The sequence below is a fragment of the Xenopus laevis genome, chromosome 3S (genome assembly GCF_017654675.1).
Source record: "Xenopus laevis strain J_2021 chromosome 3S, Xenopus_laevis_v10.1, whole genome shotgun sequence".
Lineage (NCBI taxonomy): Eukaryota > Metazoa > Chordata > Amphibia > Anura > Pipidae > Xenopus > Xenopus laevis.
The window spans coordinates 7,152,745-7,163,025 of record NC_054376.1 but is presented as its reverse complement, the minus strand read 5'-3'; positions in this window follow the sequence as shown (position 1 = coordinate 7,163,025).

Here is a 10,281-nt window from a genome sequence, read left to right as displayed (position 1 = left end):
TAATACCCCAGAACACATGGTAAGATAAATACAGTGCCAATTCCATGTATAATACCCCAGAACACACAGCAGATAAATACAGTGCCAGTTCCATGTATAATACCCCAGAACACACAGCAGATAAATACAGTGCCAATTCCATGTATAATACCCCAGAACACACAGCAGATAAATACAGTGCCAGTTCCATGTATAATACCCAGAACACACAGCAGATAAATACAGTGCAAATTCCATGTATAATACCCCAGAACACACAGCAGGATAAATACAGTGCCAATTCCATGTATAATACACCAGAACCCACAGCAGATAAATACAGTGCCAATTCCATGTATAATACCCCAGAACACACAGCAGGATAAATACAGAGCCAATTCCATGTATAATACCCCAGAACACACAGCAGATAAATACAGTGCCAATTCCATGTATAATACCCAGAACACACAGCAGATAAATACAGTGCCAATTCCATGTATAATACCCCAGAACACACAGCAGATAAATACAGTGCCAATTCCATGTATAATACCCAGAACACACAGCAGATAAATACAGTGCCAAATGCCAATTCCATGTATAATACCCAGAACCCACAGCAGATAAATACAGGGCCAATTCCATGTATAATACCCCAGAACACACAGCAGATTAAAACAGTGCCAGTTCCATGTATAATACTCTCAGAACACACAGCAGATTAAAGCAGTGCCAGTTCCATGTATAATACTCTCAGAACACATGACCAACCACATCTATAATATTTCCATTCTGTTCGTTGTAGGAAATTCCGTTGTGTTGGTTTGGATGGGCCTAACCTTTTCATGACTTCATTAAAACCTATCCATGATCTTTGTTGTCACTGGATTACATGGTTGACATGGTTTTAGTCCAGCCATATTTTGGTGGAACAACATTATATAATATAATGTATTCACTCCAGGCCTGGATTTGTGGAGAGGTCACTAAGACCCGGGATTTTAGGGGGCGGCATGCTGCCCAACCACAGCCACATTGGTTCAGAAACACTGGGGATGCCCAGGAGATATGATTGTTTTTTAAATTTCCCATGCGCCAATCCCCACTGCTCCGACCCCAATGAAAATTTGTGCAAATAAAAGGGAGGTTATGGGGGCGACGAATGGCAGCGGGTCTAGGGGAGCCTGGCCCTGATTCACTCTTTGGCGTAACCTTGTGCAACAAATGCTTTCTGGTTTTCCAGTCCATTACTTGGGAATGCCACTAGAAATGAATGGAAGGTGAATCAACTGCAATTAGATGCGTCTGTTGCATAAAGATTTTACATAAAGGGCAGTGCGTGGTGTGATTCTTGCTTCTGTTGCTGTCATTCCATTCATAACCAGCGTGTAAATTCAGTTCTACGCCTTCCCTGAAAGTTATGTCTGTGTACCAAAGAGGGAATAAAGCAGAGACAGTTATCTAACAACAAGAGTCCAATAATATATCCAGTGACCCAGTGGCACCTCAATACGACATAAGCAACTCACCCCAGTGTGTCTTCCCTCTCTTCTATTCCTAATCAGATCTTATTGGGCAAGAGCCAGAGCTGCAGTCCTTTTACATGAGCTTCTCAGTAGTCAGTAAAGTAGTCACAGGTATATGTGCCAATGGCATGGTATTAGCATTACTGCTGCACCTCCAGGACTGTATTTACCATACAGGTGCCCATGGGCTAGGGTTGAGGGGGGGGGGGCAGCACCACCTTTAGGTAGTGGGTGGGGAAGGGAAAAGGACTAAATAAGAGGCATAAAGTAAAGGCCCGGTAGTACCCCCAATGATATGGCATTGTCTTTAATTGTCTATGCCTGATACATATATATATATTTATATATTGCAAATATCAAATATGGTCACACCAGTGGCGGAACTACCGGGGGAGCAGGGGGTGCGAGCGGGCCAGGCCCGCACCCCCTCAGGGTCACAGAACAACCACTCAGTGACTTCTAATATCCTTATCATTTACAGTAGGGGGTACATTATCCCTTATAATACATGAGTGATACTCAGAGTTCCCTGTATAACTCAGCCTGCAGCCTTGTGCCTTTATATGGTCACAGAACAACCCCTCAGTGACTTCTAATATCCTTATTATTTACAGTAGGGGGTACATTATCCCTTATAATACATGAGTGATACTCAGAGTTCCCTGACCTGGTTACAGAACCTCTCAGAGTTTAGAGTTAGCTCATTGATATACACAAATTAAGACTCTTCCAAACTTCCCGCAGTAGGAAGAATGTGACCGGAAAAGACATTCTCTCTGAACCACATATGATGCTTTGTGCAGGGCTTGAAATTTCTTTCCGTGCCAGTCACATGTTCTCTTTCGGCCCATGTCACTATACAATGCTGGAAGTGTTACAGTGGGAGGGTTGGGAAAGGCATCCCATAATGGTGATTTCTCGTATAAAGATGAATGAATTTGTTTTCCCTTGTTCTTAGTGTGACAGGATCTCTGAGATCTGTATCAAATGTGCAACCAATGGATTTATTCACAAACAATAAATTCTTGTGTTATCACTTCTTCTCTCCGAGGAAGCTCAGGTGCATCTGATGCTGCGACACTAAAACCTGAGTCATTGATCCAATCGTACTATGGCTCATACGCAGGGGTTTCCATTCTAGACTAGATCTTTGGCTTAGCATTGGGTGCCCATAACATTTTGCCCAGATTTCAGCCGTTGGCCTGCTGTTTGCTCTACTGTCTACATTGTGCTGCTCATATCCACTGCCTGCTGTAGGCCAAGCTTGTTTGTTCCTGCTTCCTTGACCCTGTTTTCTTTCCTAGTTTTGACCCAGGCTTATTACTGACACTGAGTTTGCCTCACGTTTTTGAGGTTGTTTACTGGTACTGACCCGACATGTCTGACTATGTCTAGTTCTGCTCTTACTGTTTCCTTTCTAAGTATACGTTTGGCTCATTCTCTCTACTGTGGGATTCTTGGTTCTCAATGTGGTAAGACCTAGCAGCACCCAAGTAGCTGACGGTTAAATCTGAGGTTAAAGGTTGCTGTTATAGGCAGAAAAGCATGTCTCCTCCAGTCACTCCAACACGGGTTTAGGTTAATCATACATGACAGTGCCTCATCTAGACTAGATTTGGCATTGAGGTCAATAAACCTCACCTAAAACTAGATCTTTAGCCTGGTATTGAGATAACCATGAACCTCACCTAAAAATCTAGACTAGATTTGGCATTGAGGCCAGACTAAACCTCACCTAGACTAGATCTTTAGCTTGGTATTGAGAAAGCCATAGACCTTACTTAGATTAGATCTTTAGCTTGGTATTGAGATAACCATAAACCTCACCTAGACTAGATATTAATCTAGGTATTGAGATAACCATAATCCTCACCTAGACTAGATCTTTAGCTTGCTATTGAGATAACCATAACCCTCACCTAAACAAGATCTTTAGTTTGGTATTGAAATAACCATAAACCTCACCTAGACTAGATTTTTAGCTTGGTATTGAGATAACCATGAACCTCACCTAAAAATCTAGACTAGTTTTGGCATTGAGGTCAGACTAAACCTCACCTAGACTAGATCTTTAGCTTGGTATTGAGAGAGCCATAGACCTTACTTAGATTAGATCTTTATAGCCTGGTATTGAGATAACCATAACCCTCACCTAGACTAGATCTTTAGTTTGGTATTGAAATAACCATAAATGCACCTAGATTAGATCTTTAGCTTGGTATTGAGATAACCATAAACCTCACCTAGACTAGATCTTAAGCTTGGTATTGAGAAAACCATAACCCTCACTTAGACTTGATCTTTAGCTTGGTATTGAGATAACCATAACCCTCACCTAGACTAGATCTTTAATTTGGTATTGAAATAACCATAAATGCACCTGGATTAGATCTTTAGCTTGGTATTGAAATAACCATAAACCACACCTAGATTAGATCTTTATCTTGGTATTGAGATAACCATAAACCTCACTTAGACAAGATCTTTAACTTGCTATTGAGATAGCCATAGACCTTACTTAGATGAGATCTTTAGCTTGGTGTTGAGATAACCATAAACCTCACCTAGACTAGATCTTTAGCTTGCTATTGAGATAACCATAACCCTCACCTTAAAAAAAAGATCTTTTGTTTGGTATTGAAATAATAATAAACCTCACCTAGACTAGATCTTTAGCTTGCTATTGAGATAGCCACAGACCTTACTTAGATTAAAGGCTTCAATTAAAGGCCAATTGGGCTGCTAATTGTTTTCTCTTGTGTGCTAGTCATCACTTCACATGGTCTCTAGTAGCTGGTGAACTAAATAATGTAGGTTAGAATGTAGGTTGGCTTATGGACAGCTGGTGAGGACACATTGCTCTTAAATGAAAGCATGTTTGGATTCAACTAAGACAACATATTGTTCCGAAAATGGGCACACGGACGGACATATATAGAGTATAAATATCCATGCATTCAACAAACATTTGAGAGCACCTCATATAGCAAATTGATTGTTTCCAAGGTGCTAAGCACAAAGATAGTTTTAGGACATATGTTGCCCCCACTGCAGAAGAACTGGATCATTTGATCATCTGACCTACTTTCTGTTTTATCAAGGCTCTCGCCGATCATGGAATGGCCTATTTCGGTATTGTTATATGACCCAAAAAGATTGAAAAGATAACTACGAATAGATTGACATAAGATGAAGAATAATCCATAAACCTAGTTGAGCAAGGGTCTAGTTAAGAAGTGCCCTCAATACATGCTCCATAAAAATAAAATGGTGTATGTTGCAAAGCTGGAGTATATTGGGCCATAACACTGTTTGTGTTTAAACATCTTTGTTTATATAATTTAAAAAAAAAAAAAACCATACAGGGCATACTCGGTATATGGTTTATGTCAATGGTGCTCAACATCAATCCAAATACTTGAAGAGCTCATGTTGCCTTATGCCAAGAGGAATTGCCCTTGAGATGGGAGTTTCAACAAGACAACGACCCCAAACTCACCAGTAACATCTTGGTTCCACACCAACAAGATTGACGTTATGGAGGGGCCCAATCCCTGCACCTTAATCCAATAGAAAACTTGTGGGGGTGACATGGGGTTTGAGGCGAAAGCAAGAAATGCATTTGGAATTGTGGAACAGGTTGTTGGAAGTTGGTGGAGTCCATACAACCCAGATGTGCAGCACAGAAACACTGTTATACAACTCAATATTAGTTCAGTCATTCAAAGGAAAACAATTTTTTGCTGATGAGACTAAATTGTGCAGAACTATAGGTTCCATGCAGGATGCTGCCACTTTGCACAGTGATTTGTCTAAACTGGGAAACTGGGCAGCAAACTGGAAAATGAGGTTCAATGTTGATAAATGCAGGTTATGCACTTTGGCAAAAATAATATAAATGCAAGTTATACACTAAATGGCAGTGTGTTGGGAGTTTCCTTAAATGAGAAGGATCTAGGGGTCTTTGTAGATAACACGTTGTCTAATTCTGGGCAGTGTCATTCTGTGGCTACTAAAGCAAATAAAGTTCTTGTATAAAAAAGGGCATTAACTCAAGGGATGAAAACATAATTCTGCCTCTTTATAGGTCCCTGGTGAGGCCTCATCTGGAGTATGGGGGCAGTTTTGGACTCCAGTCCTTAAGAGGGATATAAATGAGCTGGAGAGAGTGCAGAGACTAAGTGCAACTAAACTGGTTAGAGGGACGGAAGAATTAAATTATGAGGGGAGACTGACAAGGTTGGGGTTGTTTTCTCTGGAAAAAAGGCGCTTGCGAGGGGACATGATTAGACTTTACAAGTACATTAGAGGACATTATAGACAAATAGCAGGGGACCTTTTTACCCATAAAGTGGATCACGTACCAGAGGCCTCCCCTTTAGACTAGAAGAAAAGAACTTTCATTTGAAGCAACGTAGGGGGTTCATCACAGTCAGGACAGTGAGGTTGTGGAATGCACTGCCGGGTGATGTTGTGATGCTGATTCAGTTGACTATAAGAGGGACTTGGATGATTTCTTGGACAGACATAATAAAAAGGCTATTGTGATACTAAACTCTATAGTTAGTATAGATATGGGTATATAGAATTTAATTAAAAGTAGGGAGGGGTGTGTGTATATTTGGAGGAGTTGAACTTTATGGACTTTGTCTTTTTTCAACCCAATTTAACTATGTAACAGCTTGAAACATTTTTCATTTTATACATTTACCCATTTATCAAAGGTCGCATTTCGAATTCCTATGAATTTTCTAAAATTCGACCTTACTCACAATTTGTCTGGGAGGTTAAGAAAAAGTTTTTAAATTTCGAAATATTCAACCAAATTGTTCCGACCCAAAAATTTGAATTGTATTCGTACAAATCGAGTTTTTCTCCCAAAAAAAAAAAAAACCTTGAATGTCAAGAAGGCTATTAACATCTCCAAATGTCTCAACGGATCTCTGTCATTGACTTGTAAAAAAACTCGGCAGGTTTAAGGTGGCGAATATTCGAATTAGGACCGTTTCCATGGTCGAGGTGTGATAAATCTCACAATCCAATTTCCGTTCAAATAGGGGGGATTCAAATTTGAATGTGTGAATTTTGACACTTGAATTTACTATTCGACCCTTGATAAATCTGTCCCTGAATGTTTGTAAAGAAGGATTCGGACTATGTAACTTTTTTTGGAACAGCCTAACATTCCCTTTTCTCTCTGTAAGGAAATAACACAAATTTGATAAAATTGTCTTCATGTTTTGAATTGGAATAGAATGTGCAGTGTTCCCAATGCATTTGCCTGTATGGAAATACAATATTTTAAAGGGGAAGTAAAGTCTAAAACAGAATAAGGCTAGAAATGCTGTATTTTGTATACTAAACCTAAACATACTGCACCAGAAGCTTAATGAAACAAATGATTTATGCTTTCAAAGTTGGCCACAGGGGGTCACCATCTTGTAACTTTGTTATACAGCTTTGCAAGACCAAGACTGTGCACATGCTCAGTGTGGTCTGGGCTGCTTAGGGATCGTCATAAATGATCAAAACAGCACAAGTCAAATGATATCTGCCAGAAGCCGATACAGCAAGACTGATTAATAATCAGAATATACAGACTGCACTGGGTCCTGTGTTGTCATGTAATCTAATGTGGATTTTATAGTTTTTGTATTGTTTAATACAAACTTCCTCCAACTCTGCAGAACCAGTGGCTGCAGCAAAATAATCCTCCAAATAGAATCTCAGTTTATCTTTTTAAATCTGGCTCCATGATCTTTGTCCCTGCAGCTGGAGTTGGAAACAGTAAAGGGGATATAAAGGCAAAAATAAAATCCAATACAAATCTCTACACAGTCGCCGACTGCTCTACAGGGAAACAAACAAAGCTGCTTGAGTTCTGCATGGCTGGGAAGTAAGGCGGGGGCTCCCCCTGCTGTTCATAAGTATGATTGTTTCCCTGCAGAGCAGTTAGGGACCGTCTGACAATTCCTATCCACAGCAGTAAATGAAGGGAGAATTTCACTGTGTACAGTCAGGTTTCTTATAAAAACAGTAAACATTTTTTAATTAAAGTATATTGGAGATAGGTTTCTTTTTTATTAAATAAAGTAAAATAGGATTACATTTGTTTGCCTTTACATGCCCTTTAAAGGGATACTGTCATGGGAAAAAACATTTTTTTCAAAACGCATCAGTTAATAGTGCTGCTCCAGCAGAATTCTGCACTGAAATCCATTTCTCAAAAGATTTTTTTATATTCAATTTTGAAATCTGACATGGGGCTATATTCAATTTTGAAATCTGACATGGGGCTAGACATATTGTCAATTTCCCAGCTGCCCCAAGTCATGTGACTTGTGCTCTGATAAACTTCAATCACTCTTTACTGCAAGTTGGAGTGATATCACCCCCCCCAGCAGCCAAACAACAGAACAATGGGAAGGTAACCAGATAGCAGCTCCCTAACACAAGATAACAGCTGCCTGGTAGATCTAAGAACAACACTCAATAGTAAAAACCCATGTCTCACTGAGACACATTCAGTTACATTGAGAAGGAATAACAGCAGCCTGCCAGAAAGCATTTCTCTTCTTAAGTGCAGGCACAAGTCACATGACCAGGGGCAGCTGGGAAATTAACAAAATGTCTAGCCCCATGTCAGATTTCAAACTTGAATATAAAAAAATCTGTTTGCTCTTTTGAGAAATGGATTTTAGTGCAGAATTCTGCTGGAGTAGCACTATTAACTGATTCATTTTGAAAAAAAAACATGTTTTCTGATGACAGGATCCCTTTAAGTATTTTGAGCTTTATTCACTTTTTTAAACACATTGCTATTATTCTTAACACAACTGTATATATATCGCTTGGCTTGCACTTGGAATTCCCTTGTCTTTATTAATATCCAATGCACGTGTTTGTTATGTTAATAAAATGCAAGGCTGCACACAATTCAACACGCAGCACACGGAGGAATCACTTTTTAATTTTATTAGAAGGAATGTTTTCTTAAAAATGAGAAAGGCAGCAGGGAAAATATAAACAGGGGACAATACAGAAGATATTTTGAGTCTCCGAGGGGAACTTGGCCTGCGATATATACAATTTGGATTTACTTATACAAACAAAACCCATTCACCCCCAGCGAGGCTGCAAACACATTTATGTGCTGGGCAGTAAAAGGGATATGATAAGTCAGGAGCATAAAAAAAATTTAATTTACAATACAGAAATCTACAAAAACATCAGAAATACAAACAAATGTAGATTTTGGGGCCTATTCATTAAATCCACTTTACCCTTTTAGTCTTTGCAAGTTGTGGTTATAGAATGCTAAACATCTGTAGTAACATTTATTAGGGATGCACCGAATCCACTATTTTGGTTGCGGCCAAATCCACAAATCCTCTGTGAAAGATTCGGCCGAATACCGAACCCTAATTTTCATATGTGAATCCTAATTTGCATTTTCAAATGCATTTTTTCACTTCCTTGTTCTGTGATGAAAAGTCATGTGATTTCCCTTCCTGCAGCTAATTTGCATATGCAAATTAGAATATAAAAACAAGACTTTGGGGCCTATTCATTAAATCCACTTTACCCTTTTAGTCTTTGCAAGTTGTGGTTATAGGATGCTAAACACCTGTAGTAACATTCATTAGAAATGCACGGAATTCCCAAAACCTTTGTGAAAGATTCGGCCGAATATCGAACCCTAATTTGCATATGCAAATCTTAATTTCCATTTCTAAATCAGTGGCAGGAAAGTAAAAAGCAGAAAATGTTTTCACGTCCTTGTTTTGTGATGAAAAGTCATGTGATTTTTGCTTCCTGACCCTCATTTGCATATGCAAATTAGAATATAAAAAAAACAACAACAAAAAACAAATGTAGATTTTGGGGCCTATTCATTAAATCCACTTTACCCTTTTAGTCTTTACTTGTGGTTATAGGATGCTAAACATATGTAGTAATATTTATTAGAGATGCACCGAATCCCCGAATTCTTTGTGAAAGATTTGGCCCGAATCCCAGAATCCTTTGAAAAAGATTTGCGAATACCAAACCAAATCCTAATTTGCATATGCAAATTTAGGGGCAGGAAAGGAAATGGTAGAAAAAAAATTCAATCCCTTGTTCTGTAATTACCCTTCCTGCCCCTAATTTGCATACATAAATTAGTATTTAGACTCGGTTCAGCCAGGCACAAGGATTCGCCCGAATCCTGCTGAAAAAGGCAGAATCCTGGATTTGGTGCAACCCTAATATTTATGCGTTCCTCTCTCCCTAAAGTAAACAGAAACAAACAAAGCCAAGGGAAACCAGTGCAGGAAATATAAAGGAAATGTACATTTTCGGAGAAACAACAAAAGGAACAGCGATCACGCAACACCCCGTGTGTCAGTCTCTGATGTCCTGGGAACATTAGGAAGTTATTATATCATACACTGCACTATTGCCACTAACTAGGCCTTGTTATACAAACCATAAGAACCACAGTTTGTGTATGGACAAATGTGGTTAAAGGGACACAGACGGCTGATTACAAGTGTGTAGGGAGGTTACATTTGCTCTACTGAGGAAGGGACTGAAGGGAATAATGTATAATTGCAGTTAAAAATAAACAGATATGGGATCGGTTATCCGGAAACCCCTGAATTAAGGAAAGGCCGTCTCCCGTAGCACTCAATAGTAAAATCCAGGTCCCACTGAGACACATTCAGTTACATTGAGTAGCAGAGAGAACAACCTGCCAGAAAGTAGTTCCATCCTAAAGTGCACAAGTCAC